Source organism: Falco rusticolus, chromosome 1 (assembly GCF_015220075.1).
Source record: "Falco rusticolus isolate bFalRus1 chromosome 1, bFalRus1.pri, whole genome shotgun sequence".
Taxonomy (NCBI): domain Eukaryota; kingdom Metazoa; phylum Chordata; class Aves; order Falconiformes; family Falconidae; genus Falco; species Falco rusticolus.
Genome location: NC_051187.1, coordinates 118,425,569 through 118,439,909, shown reverse-complemented (window position 1 = coordinate 118,439,909; position 14,341 = coordinate 118,425,569).

Sequence of the window (14,341 nt, the reverse complement as noted above, 5' to 3'; positions counted from 1 at the left end):
CCAGACAAAGACGCATGCACTGCGAGGTGATGAAAAAAAGTAGTTGCTGATTTCAGAAGACATGCAGATAGGTCACTAAAAGAATCATCTGATGCACCTTACTAAGCCAACCCATGGGTAGGAAGAAGGAAAGGCATGTGTGAGGTCACTAGCCTGAGTTTAGAAATACCATCTCTTCTTGGCTTCATCAATGTGAATGAGCAGTGCAAGGATGAAATTCTAAGTAACACTGTTATCATCAGATTTAGACCAGGAAGGCAGATAGCGATGATCACCATACAGTTCTAGTTAGGAAGGCTAAGATACTTCAAGATTTAATTGAAACTGGGGTATTGATCAATCCCAGGTAGCTGGAACTGCTGGTTGATAACCATTAAGATGAAAATAGTATAACAGTGCCCAGTAATTTCTAACGACATGGAACTAAGTCCCTCAAGTAAGCTTTATCTGAAGATGAGAAAAAGTTAATAGAGCAGCTTGATGAGGTTGGTTTGGACTAATTGAATGCATGGTCATTTGTATTTTAAATGTTACAAATATGCTAGTGTCTCTCCAGAGATGAAATTGATACCTTTATTACTAATTTGTAGGGATTTAATTTAATTTATTCTAAGAAAATTATATTTTATATAAGTAAATATATCTGGATTATATGTATGCATTCATTTTTTGAAGATTAGGTCTGTCTGGTGTTCTAAATATCAGATGTCAGCTTCTGGGGAGACTACAAAACTTAAATTTGGATACTCATATTAATGTGTAGGCACACAAGTAGAGCTTTTACATGTCTACAGATCTCTTAACAATCAGGTGTTGATGGACAGCTTAAAATTGGCTTTTTTCAATGGCATTTAAAGCAGTTCTTTTATAATGACATTAAAACTTTTTAGAATCTTTGATCTTTTGATATTCTTTACCTAATGTCAAACAAATGGTCAGATATGCTTTCTTGTGCAGGCTCTAATCTTTTTCTATCTGCGTGGGGTTTTTTGTTTGTTGGTTTGTTGTTTTTTTCTTCAAAGTGTTTCATTACAAATCTGCTTTTTGGGGGTATTTTTATCACATAAATGTAGTATTTAAATAATCAGCATTAGGTTAATTTCATTTAATTCTTCGTGATAGCTTCTTGGCAAATCAGCAGTTTCTAACATGTCTATGTATGCAAATGATGCTAGTCATCTACCTCAGATGATGTTATCATACTCCTTACTATCCTTTTCTCTAGAATACGTGATCTTGAATCTTGAATTGTTTTCTTCAAGCTGCAAAATTTCAGCAGCTTCCCTTGGGCAAACTTGAAGCTGAATGGGGCTATATCATAAACTCTAAACGTGTTTATACATGTTAACCTGCTAGCAATTTGTGCGATTTTTGTTTTTAGTCTGAGGAACTCCTTCAATCTGTCATAATTAAATTATGCATATACACAAGGCTTAATACAGCATCATAATTTCAGTGTTTTCTTAATTTTTAGTGTGGTCCTTTTGCTTAAAATTTATTTTATGGTTTAATAAAAAATAGTTCCAAAAATATTCTTCTATGACTATGGGCTTGATAACTTTTTTGGTATGTTCAGAAGATCTCTTTCTCACTGGAAGGAGCCTCTTTGCAAAAAATACTTAGGCAAAGTTTCTCTGTTTATAGTTGTCAGACTCCTATGAATTGTTCTTAGCTTAAAGTAGAAACAAGTTTAGTTGTCTCCTATTTTTTTTTTAAATGCTGTGTGATACTTTAACCAATTGATCTTGGTAAGACTTAGTCCATGCATGGCAATACCAAAACATTGAACTGCTTCAGTATTATACAGCTGCCTTTTCTCAAATTTATTGGTGAAAGGACAGGATAAAATAGCTTCCATGTTGATCAATATATTTATTTTTACTTTTTGTCTGTTACAACCTTTATAATGAAAACATGAAGATCGCATATTTTTAGTTGCCTTTTTACTGTAGTAGTGATTAAAATGTGATTAACCCCTTGTAGAAGGAAATTTTATGAGTTTGTGTTTTTACATTACATCATGGTCTTGCAGCAAAGAATTATTTCATCTGGGGCCAATGCAAGAGAAAGGCTCGACACAGTCATGGTGACAGCTGTAGTATCTTTTTACTAGAGCGTGGGCCATGGCTAGAGAAACTTTTTTAATGTAAGTAATGAATGGTACTTGAATACTCTCTACATTAATATTCTCTACATTCCTTTACTATTTTTTTCTAAAAATACTGCTGTGTGTCAATGAAATCTAGCCTTTTTTTAACTGAAGTACATCAAGTAATTGTAGTACTTTTACATTTCATAGTTGTGTGCTTATTGTGATAGCTCCGAATAAATACGCATTTTCTGTTTCTTATCAAAAGTTTACGATGTTTGTATAAGAAAAAAAAATAGAATGTTTACAAGAGCATGCTATGTCATATTTTTCAATGCTTTGGATTTCACCTGTTTCTTTAGGTGTTACACAGACCACGTTCCCATTTGATCTCTCACTGAAGTGTGAATATACATATGCATTACTGGACATAGAGTACATTCTGTACACCTGTATTTTCTAGAATACAAAATGATTGAAGTTTCAGATGTTTTGTTCTATGAGGTTTGAATAATTGTTTCCATATGGCATGTGATAAAGAGCTGTTGCAAAAAAGGGTTGATAAAATTATTGCTTTTATTCCAGATGGCCCAATTTGTGCATCTGCATTAATATTAAAAATTTAAATGTTTTCTTTGAGAATCTCTGAGAATCAGCTGAACAGCATCCTGGGAGCCAGGAATGTCTCTTCTGGGCTGATTCTCCTACTGCAGTTCTTCTCCTTCTGTCTCATTTTTTTTTTTTTTTTTTAATATGCTCCCTCATAGTGTTTAACTCTAAGTTGGGGGAACTGTTTACGACAGATATCGGAAGAAGAAATTTACATACAGTTTATGTACAGATTTTGAGTAAAGTTGCATTTTAGATAAGTTTGACCCACTTTATTTCTAGCCAAAAGGAAACATAAAGGCTGAATAAATATTTAAGTGAATACAGCCTGAGTATATAGAAAACAGATGTAAATTACTAAGACAAATTGCCTTTGTATTAAAGTTTTCTTGCACAAAAATCTTTTGAGTAGCTCATTAAAAATCCCTTGTGGGTAAATTTTCTGATAAACCAACATCCTTCAGAGAGAAGCAAAAGTAGTAAGTACTTGAAAAGTGTCTTTTTCCCTTGTCAACCAAAAGCTTCATTCTCAGAAGAAAAGCTTGTATCTCTCTTGTCTGTTCGGATAAATGTTTATATTTACTTAGTATTCTAGGAGAAAAATACTGTTGATTGAGCTGCTGTGTATTCTTTAGAACCACCTGAAGATATTGCCTGGCTCTTTCTAAAGCCTATAAACTCATAGGATGTTTATTTCTCTAACCAAAACTAGTATGCAAAACAGATATTGACATAATGCCCATAATAATGGGAAAATATATGGATTTTTTTTTTTGTTTTTGTAAGAGTTGGTGTCAGCAGGCTGCTCTTATGACCATCCTGAATAATTTCTTGTACAGAAGAAATATTTTATTGTTACTCAGGACTTAAAACAGCAAACATATAAAGTTTTCTTCCCCTATGTGTTTTTCTGAGTATCCCACTGTTTTGCCCTGCAGCCTTTTCTGAAATGACTTGTCCCTTTTGTGCTCCCAACTGCCATTAATATCAGACACAATTTGAATAACTGTATGTAATTTTTCTTTTTCATGCCTTGCCTTGAAACAAAATTATTAAATCTTACTCTAAAGTATTTGCAAAGAGACCATGCTACTCATTTTTGAAGTTAAGCTCATTAACTAACAAGCTTTTCTTCCACAGTCTAATAACTTTCCCTGAACTCTTTTTCACACAGGTGAGTGGAAGCAGAAAGGTTTATGGTCAACTGGGAATATTCCAACAAAATGTGTCTGCATCAGAAAATGTAAATTTGTCTATATAAAATGTTTTTGCAGTATCAAACACTCACTTTTGGGAGGGGGGTTTCTTACATTTAGGATATATTTGTAGATGAGGAGCTTTAAATAACAGTGTCTGTAAAATGCCAGCCTTATTCTCTTAGGTGTTTTTATCTCTGTATGTCAACGCTTGTTTGTGAAGTCTTGTTGAAGTCTTGACCTATGCGAAATGTGTCTGGAGAAGCGTGCAACTTCTTCGCGAAAAGCAGCTATAGTTCATGACGCTTGAAAGCTTCCTTTGCACAAGTGGCAACCCATGTGTCCCATGAGAAAGACAGAACTTTGAACTTTTGGGCTCTTCCAGTACAGCTTCCAGCACAGCTGGTGCAGCCTGTATAATCTTTGCAAGAAAGCATGGTGTTCTGTGCTTGCTGTTTGACACTGTTGTTTGTATGAGATGACTTAAGAACAGTGTTTCTGGATGTGCAAAGAAAATTATAATCTTTATTGGAGGGTTAATGTAGGTTGTTACTGATAACAGAAGATCCTGCAGTGGGAAAGGACTTTCTCCTACCGTTGGTCCTACATAGAAATCATCTGTCAGAGATGATGAAAAGGCTAAATTCTGTTCACTGTGAGCTAACTCATTGTGGCTTCTAACAGGAAAAAAGCTGGCCAAATCTATACACCATGGTTAAACGTACGCAGATGAAAATGTAAGGTCCAAATGATGCAAAAATAACAAACCAGAAGGTTCTAGAAAGGTAATGTTGGACAAAAAGTGACATTGTATTTCTAATACCTCTAAACTACCAGCAGCTTAGAAGGAAACAGTTCTGTCATCCATTTCAATCGAAAAGAAAATCTGACACTCACACTACCAAAGCAAGCTAGGAAAAGGAATTTTCTAGTATTTAGAATGCAATTAATTGCTGTATGTTCTACTTTTTATCAGGAACTTAAAACTTGAGGGTTATTCCCTATTTAATGCAAAATAAGAATTTACATCTAGGTAAACAAGGACATTCTACTTGTATTATTACTCCTGCCTAAAAGTAGATTTGCATAGTTCAGTAAGTACCAATTATGTTCCCCAAAGCTGTCAACATTAACCCCTGAATATGTGTTAGAAGAGATACAGATAAAGTGCAGGCAAATAAGGAAAACAACTCTCTAATACTTGCGGAGTGCAACAGTAGGCTGGATGACCTGTTGAATGTAATGGCATATACTTGTGGTGCGAATGTACAAGGCTGAGGAATACAAGCATGTGAAAGGGACTTACGTTAAAATAGCGTAGGTGTTGTAACTGCCCCTTGTGCTGACATATTAAGACATAGTGAGGTGATTATTAAAATGCCAGTGTAAACCTGAGAGACTTCTGATTTAGATTTCTGATGTTTCAATTTTCTAACTCTCTTGAGAAGAAGCAAAGCCTATATTTATTTGATTACGCTGCATAATAAAAGAAGAAATTATGTTTAGAGGAGTGGTATTTGCAATCTTGATGTCTGATATTGGTCAAAAAGCCTTAGAAGCAACTGGTCTGACAGTTTTATTTCTTTTCAGAGTGTATCATGGATCTCTTTAAACTGCTTGTAATATAATCAGAAAGCACTGACCCATAAGCTACAAAAATAGCATAAATATTGCATTCCAGCTTAGTGAATCTTGTTCTGGAGACAAGCTCTAGTGATAATATATGAATTATCTTATTCTGTCTTCTTCATTACCCTGTCAGTAAATGTGGCAAGATACTACGGTTCTTCACAGCTCCAAAGCACTACCTACAATATTGTGGATATAGATGTCTGTCTCTTTAGTGTTTCAATTTTTTAGCTCATTCACCAAACCAGTAAGTGTTCATCACATATTTTTTTTTACATTTAAATAATCGCAGAGCACAAAATTGACAGACTAGTGTGAAACAGCATTTGTGAGGATACAGAAGTTTTCTGATGATCTATCTTCATCAGTCTGTTACTTGTTCCATTCAGTGAAAAGTTGTCTTGTTAATGAAAGCTATTAGAATAGAATAACTCCATATAGAGAAGGGTAAGAAGCCTACTTTCTGACATTCATTTGGTTTTCTCCTTGCTTCTTGTTTTAGTACAATTCAGATTTCAGGATGACTTCTGCAAGGCTAACATTTGCCTATAAATGTGTGAAAGTGACAGCATAATGAAAAATATAGTAAAAAAATCAAACAAAATCCAGATATAATAAGCCAGTTATTAACTTCACTAACATTGTATCATGAAAATATTATTTCAGAATAAGAAAGCACTGCAAAGTGTTACTCATCTTCCACACCAAAAATACTTTATTTCAAATGTCTTACTCCCGCCCTCCTGCGTGCGCTGAAATGTGCAAGGTACAACATTACTTTTATCATACTTCTGCAGTGAGTATGTTTGCCCTAGAAAATTTGTCATTCCTGGGTGAGATAACTAATTATTTAAAAAGTTAAGATACTCTCACAAAGCTTTGAAGTGGTAAAAAAACATGACTTTTTTCACTTTTAACCAAAAAATTATTAAAGCTTTCAAAGATATACAGAACAGTAATTAATTATGGTGCCTCTGGGTTTTAAAAATACTGTAATTTTCTAATTACAGAGCTTCCAAAGTCATATATTCTGATTTGCTCTCAGATACGTGCATATAACTTTTCTAAGGTTAAGAGAGGTAACACATAACTTCAGGAGAGCAAAAATATATCCTAAAAGACTTTCATGTTGTGCACATAACAGATCATAAAGTATAATAGGATAAAAATATATTCATTTTTATGATAGATATGGGAATGAAATATTGCATATAGACTTTGGAAAAAACTATAGTGACTATATCTGAGGAAGGAAAAAGGAGAAGACAAGGAGGGTTGAAGTGTGATCATCCATCTTAAATATAATTTAGAACAGTTTCAGAGTTTTCCTGGTGCTGTATTGTTTTAATTGCCAAAATAAGGCCACCTTGTTGATCGAATATGTTTTCTCTCACACTTGTTACAGGTGCCATATTCACAATTGCTTGCTCTGGGCAAGTAATAGTGGGCAGCTGAGGACCAAATAAATCTAATTATTATTCAGTTTTATGTTTTGAAATCCAAGCCACCTGTTTGCTTGTTTTCTTGTGGCAAGAAGGATTTTGCAATTTGACTCTGAAAAAAAGCAAAAGTGCAAGTAGTTCTTAAATCAAGTTTTATAGCTTTAAGTGATATCTATTGGATGATTTCAATTTTCACAGAAAAAAAAAAAAAAGCACTATAATTAATCTCCTTCCAATTTGTGATACTGCAGAGCCAAATTATTTAATTTGGTAAGATGGCATTAATTCAAAAAACAAACAATTTTGTATAACTATATCCTGATCTTTAATAGGTATTTTGTCTGCTTTTACTTAGTTTTTACTAATCCTACATCATCACCTGAAAACTATCCGAAATTATTCCTAGACTTCAATTTATTTTAGTATCTATATACAGGATCCTACTTACAGACTTACACGGTATTTTGTTTGTGTCCTGATGTTGAAAATACATATGAGTTATTGAAATATGAAGTGAAAATAATTTAAAATAATCATTCTATTCTTAAAGGTTAAGTTCATTATTAAAAATTATATACTGAATTTTAATTGATGCTATCAAATTATGTACATTGCAGTAATTCACAAACTTTAAGGCAATTAATTAAACATACTAGTCCCTAACAGTAATGAGTACAGAGTATAGCATTATCTAGTTATGTAGTGTACAGTGGTTTTGTTGTTAGAAAAGAGGATTTGGAACAAGGAATTGTCTATTGGAAGTAAAAGATTATTTTTTTTCCCCCTCTTTCTGAGTTCCCAAATGATATTTCAAACCAACTGACACGATGCAAGAAGAAAGGTAGAGCATTTCAAGGTTTGGCATTAGAACATGTACCTTCTCAGCATCTGCCTCTCACAAGGCATGAATAACAATCCTCATGGAGTGGGAGCCAAAAGCAACCACTGGGAAATTTATAAACTGTAGAAAATCTCATCTTTTTCTAAAATCTCATCTTTTTTCTAGAAGGCCTTAAAACTGCTAGGAGATGCGATGCCTCCTGCAGAAGTGGAGGACCCTTGTACATGTGGGATCTTGGTGTATCTAGACGTCAAACTATAAGTCATCAGACGTCAGCCCATCATCTCAGTAGTCGTGAACAAGACTATTATGTATGTAGGCAGGGAGAAAATAGCTCAAAATCCTTTTTAGATGATATGCTAACTGCTTCTGCAGAGTCATGGAGATGCATTGAAAAAAGTATGTATTTGATCAAGCTCCTTCATTTTACAGGGAAAACAGCTTTTAATTCAGGAATCCCAACTAAATTCAGGCATAAATTAGTTACATTCTCAAAAACAAGCTGTGGGCATCCTGCTTCAGAATGTAGGGTTTAAAAACGCGAATGATGCATCACAATCTTCTCCATGTGATGGTTTGATTCTCTGATGACTACTGCTGTTCTGAAGCTTTTTTAAGGAATCTATCAAGGGAAGTCTAAAAAACCTGACTACAGTACTTAATTAAAACATGTTCACTCAGTTTGGTATTCTGTTAAATGTTTACAGACACCTCACATTTCATCAGGATCGCAGCCTATGGTAGATACTTGCATTTTTTTATTGCATTTAGATAGTTGCATTTTTAAAGTTTATGAACAGCTGACACCTCTGTGATACTTATGCTGCTAATTACCCAGTGGAGAATGGATGTTTCTAACTTCACTAAGAATGAATGGAACGGCTTTGCTGGTAATTCAAATGTTCATGTTCTGTGTCTTAAATTTAGAAGCCACTTACCCAGTCAGGCTTGATTTGATTCATTGCTGTGTTTCAGGTAAGGAACTGCAGTGTATGAAGTTCTACAAACCGGAAAAGTGGGCAAGAACCACTAAGGAAATCAGAGGTATTCAATGAAAAATGTTTATTTACTGTTCTTTAACAGAGGTAAAACTGATTGCTATGTGAGCTGGTCCAACTTGTAACAAAGCTGTCTCTCATACATCCTTCTTTGATTCTCTTGGAAGTTGATTTTTGTTAGTGTTGTCTCGGCACATTATTCCAGGTGAAATGCCACAGGGTAGAGATAACACCCGATTACTTTTTGGCTGAAAATAATTTCTGGCAAAGTTGGAATAAAAGGCATAAGAAATGCCAGATCATCTCTAACAAATCTTACAATATCACAAAAAAAAAAAAAAAAAAAAAAATCTTGGAATGCTATGAACCAGCTTTTAATGAGTGTTTCTCCATTAAGGCAGAAAATTGCACTGGGGAAAAAATACCCAACCTGTTTCTGCTCCATTGCAACAGTTTCACAGATGACGCTTTGCTTTGAATTTGCATTGGGAAAAACTTAACATTACTAACACTTTGGCTGTATATGAATTCTGATATAGTATGCTAATTAAAAGTAATTTTGGTTACATATGTATGTATGTTCAAAAGGAGTCTGATATCATTATAAATTACTATTATCAGACATTTTTGCTTCTTACCAACGTCATTGATTTTTTTGCATATCATTCAAGGAGCACAAGTGTAATCTTTAGAGTATGAGAACAGGGGAAAATTACTTTTTCCCCCTTCTCTATTACATCATAACAGTTTCCTGGTTTACCGATCCTGTTCTCGTTACAGTCTTTGTCACAGAGATAAGAATGGAATTTTAATGCCAATGCGGGCTGTGAAATGGTAAATGGCTGCGCAGCTCGCTTACTGGAGTGGGATGTATTAGGTCAGGAATGCACTTATGAGTTCTCCAAGCTGTAACAAAAAAGAAGATTGGCAATGAAACAAGGAACACTGAATAGGGCAGAATGATAGATTTGGCTGCTGGGTAGTGGGGAGCTAAGAAATTCATTTTTGGGGTAGAAGATTTCCCTGAACTCTTACTCTTCTGTCCTTCCCTTGTGAATTATATTACACAAGCTTACGTATTTACCAACAGGCTTCCTGTAGAATGGTAGCAATAACCATGCTATTGGAATTCAAGAAAAAACAGCTAAAAACAAAAATAAATTGTATCCTATGTAATTATCTTTCCAGTTATAGTAATGAATGGATTTGGCCCATGAAATGATTGAAGCTAGTACATTCATATCATTCCCTAATCTCTTCTCAGTAACTTCTGAATCATTTTATTTTATATTTTAACTCTTGTTGTATGTTGGGAGATACCTTCGATTAGCTATCATTGCTAATGGAATAATTGCGGTCAGTTACTACTCATTTTTTTATATGTAATCACAATAATTTGGGTTAGTTGGGTTATTAGGGTTACTTCAGTTTTACAGAACTATTCAGATGTGAATCTGGCTGTTTAGTGGAATCCTGTTCTTACTCAGTGGGTAACACTCATCCACTTTTATGAAGTAGCATTTTGTTCCAGGTGCCATAGGCTTTATCCAATTTTACGTGTTTAAAAGGCTGTAATAGTTCTGAAAGTGTTCCTTGCCTTGTAGTTGTCTGTTCTACATTTTATTTAATGCTGTTCCTCTATGACATTGTCTCAGGGTTTTTCATATAATATTTGCCGTGTCTTAGACATTCTGAATGGTTTTATACTGTCAGCAGTTGTTCTTCTTCAGATTTTGTCTTCCCAATCTTTTCCCAGCCTTTGTGAGGTATACTTTATTATATTGTCCATTTTGAAACTCATCAAAAGAACAACATACTACAATCTTAAAGAACAAATTTGGCTTTGCCTGCCCTGGCCCCATTCTCTGTATTTAGCATGTTTAAACGAATTACTGCCAAAGCACTATTTATATTATTTATACATTATTATCAGCTTGTCACGTAACTGTCACAGGAACAACGATCGCAGCCAAAGTACTTCAGCACTCGTAAAGGGAAAAGCATGCACGTAGAGGAGTCCCATGAGATGGGTTATCTATGGATGAACCCTCAGCTATTTCCCCATTCTAATCTCAGGTGAAGATTAAAAAAAAAGAATGACACTTCTGCTGTACAATTCAGTACCTCAGTGAAGGTGATTTGACAGCCATCTCTATGAAAGAGCAGATGGTGGAAGAATACTCTGAGGTGGATTCTTTTCTTTCTCTCCAGTAGATTCTTTCGTTCCGGTGAATAATTGATGCAGAAGGGAAATTCATCACATAAGCTGCTTCCAGAAACATCAGAATTGTTCAAGAGGAAAACAAAGCTTTATTATTTTTGGAGGGGATTGAATACTATTTAAAAGGTATCTTTTATCAGCCATTTTAAAGAACATTTGGGCAAAAGAATAAAACTACTAATGTTTATGATTGTCTGCTGTTATGTTCAAATTCTTGCTGACAGCAAAAGGTGATGTTCCGTATGTATGGAACTCAGAGTTTATTGTCTGGCCTGATAATGCTTTAACATTTATTAACAATGCGGGGGAAGCAATGGTCACTTGCTCGTTATTACAGCTAAATCTGGCTGGGGCCATGGCATGTCCATCCCAGCCCTGGGACCTGGCGCTGTTGGGTCAGGTCCTCACAAAGTCTGTGGCCATCTGCTAAGAACAGTAAAAAATTGTATTTACAGCGCTACGCCTCCCATGAGACTGTGCCTGTCTGACTAGTTCTGTGATATGGAGCAGCCGTGACTACATGGAGCAGGGAATTAGGCTGCAGCACTGGGGAAACAAACCAGGTAACTGTGTTTACAGCTTCTTTTTTTATTTTTTCCTTAACTGTTTGTTTTCGTACTGTCTAAAAAGAGATCGTGTACTCAAACATGCGGAACGTTATGCTCGTGTTTAGCTTCTCTTTTATGTCTCATTCTCCTACCTCATCCTCATGTGATGCATTAATACAGAAAATTTAGACCTGTGAAAGGGTTTGTTAAAATCTCTGAGGAGTCAGCAGTAGTGTTAGGAAGCGGTAGGCAAGTAGGTGAGCCAGGGCTATTCCCTTTAATGAATAGGCATCAGGATGGGGGCCAAGGGAAATGCTCCAGCATCGCCAAGGGAAGATTAGGGAGCTAGATTTTGCACTGATCAAGTGACACCTACTTTGTGAGACCTATACACAGCAGCTGGGGGATGTATGGAAACAAGGATCTCTCTATCTGGACACTCAAATAGACTGTTTCTAGGCAGCTGGGGTTACGTTGTTTATGTTCTGAGTTCATTTAATGTTCCCAGCTGAGTATTTTAATGCTACCACATGCCTCTGTAATTACTTAGCCAAATTTGGCAACTCCAACATTTAAAATACAATGCAAGTTTTTTATTTAAACCTTTAATACTATTCTTTATTTCTGATTGTATCATTATAACACTAAGGGTAAACCTTTTTACAAAAGGAATTACTTTATACAAAATCCCACAAAACATAAAACTTTAGCAAGTTATATTAATTAGTTATAACATGAAAGAATGATCAAATTATTCTTCTCAGAAAGAAAACATCTGGAAATTATATGTAATGATGAATTAAAACAGAAACTAAACAAAATCTACTGCTCTAAATTAAATGAGTTAGGTGAAACAGAATCACTAGATACCTAGGCCATGTTGAGAGTGGAAAAAAGGTATTTTCTGGATCACTTAAATGAATGTGAATGATAGACACTGTGTCTGAACAAGGGGAAAAACTAAATATTTAGCAATGAAGGAGCAAATCAGATAAACATTCAGTTGTCTTGAATGTTGATATATGGTTTTCCATGATACCAAAAGGATATATTTGAGTGTATATTTATTTCTTACCATCATTGTTGATGTTTGTTATCAGATGTAAAATATCATTTTTGTTCAATGTACAAATATATGACATTTTTAAGGCCAATAAATAAGAAGTAAACTGTAGCATGAATATGCGAAACTTTATTTCAGCGAAAAGCAAATCAAGCAAAACAAATATAACAGCAAAGGTGTTCTCACCATGTTTCATGTGTTTGAGTTTGGAGCAGTGTTTTATAGCTGGAGAAAAAGTATTTCAGCTTTTAACCAGCCCTTTAAGGCTTTGGGCTTTTGGAGTTTTTTTGGCATCCAGCTTGAAACACTTCTTTTAGTTTTGCCCTTGTCTGCATTGAATTGCCAGTGAATTTTCTGCCTTGTTATACAAAGTGTTTTTTGAAATGCTCAAAACGGGATGGCCTTTTAAAGTGTACACCCTGCTGCTTTCTGTGGAGGAGGGTAAAGTTTCATTCTTAATGCCTCTGAAATTCAGTTGGAGCCACTGCTTTTTGCAATGTTCCTGCAAGCATGGGGCACTGCTGTGTAACCATTAATTCTGAACAGCTGCAAGTTACTACCAATCAGACCTATACTACCATTTTGTTAATGCTAAGCTGATGTGTTTTTCAGTACTCTGGGTACTTCTACCCTTTAGGCTGCAGTTAGGTCTCAATTTAAGCAAATGCCATGACCTATGATGCCAGAGTGTGGCTAAGATACGCAAATCTTGCCTTTTAATTGAGATCGCTTTATCAATGTTAAAATATTTGTATGTGTTTGATTATGTATTTATCCTCCTGTAGTAGGTCTTGTTTAGGCAAAGCTGTACATATTCAATTATTTCAAGTTTGCTTGATGAATCAGTCCCTCCAAACTGGTAATTAATTTAGATGGCATTCTCTGATCTCTGAACTCCTTGCAATATATCATCTTTTTGCTGCTGCACTGCACAGGGAAGTGGAGTTTTGGCAGTGCCACATGAACAGAAACCATTAATCATCCCTGTATGATGCCTGTGTGTATGCAACCAAATCTAACGGTAGCTTTACTGCATCCAATAGCGTAGAGTAAATGTTAGAAACAAAAGGGTCAAACTCAACTGGAATCTAAAGTATTTTGTCTAAAAATAATTAGTCATGTTTCCTAAAGGAGTGACCCTTTAAAAATGTGAGGCTTTTCTGACTGATGGAGGTATTATCTAGAAAGAGTAGCGGTCTGAATGATACTGAGCTTCCAAAAGGTTCATTAAAAATGTGCCCGAATTCAGGCTAAGCTGTGATCTCAGTTCCTGCATGAGCTAAAATATGTGTCTGTATGGAAGAAAGAGACTGTGAGAATCTGAGCAACAGGAAAAAACCCAAAGCCTTTCATTCAATTAGCATCTTGCCGAACAAGAATTCAGCTGGAAGACATAGATCTGTGGGAATTAGAGAAATATACCCAGATCTTTATAGATCAAGTCCATCTTCCTGTCCCAAAGCAGGATGATTTAAATCAATGGGGTTTTTTTTCCTGTCAGAAACTTGTTTGACCTGCTACACCTTTAAAACACCTGCAAGAATAGAAACTGCACTATTCCCTCATGTGCTTTACTGTTTCTCAAATGTCAAAAACTTTTTAACTCTCAGGCACCATTACTTCTATTGCTTATAGAGGTACTCTGATAAGTATTCTGGTTATTTTATCTTCCTGTCAGTCATTCTTCAGTACAAGGAAGACAACA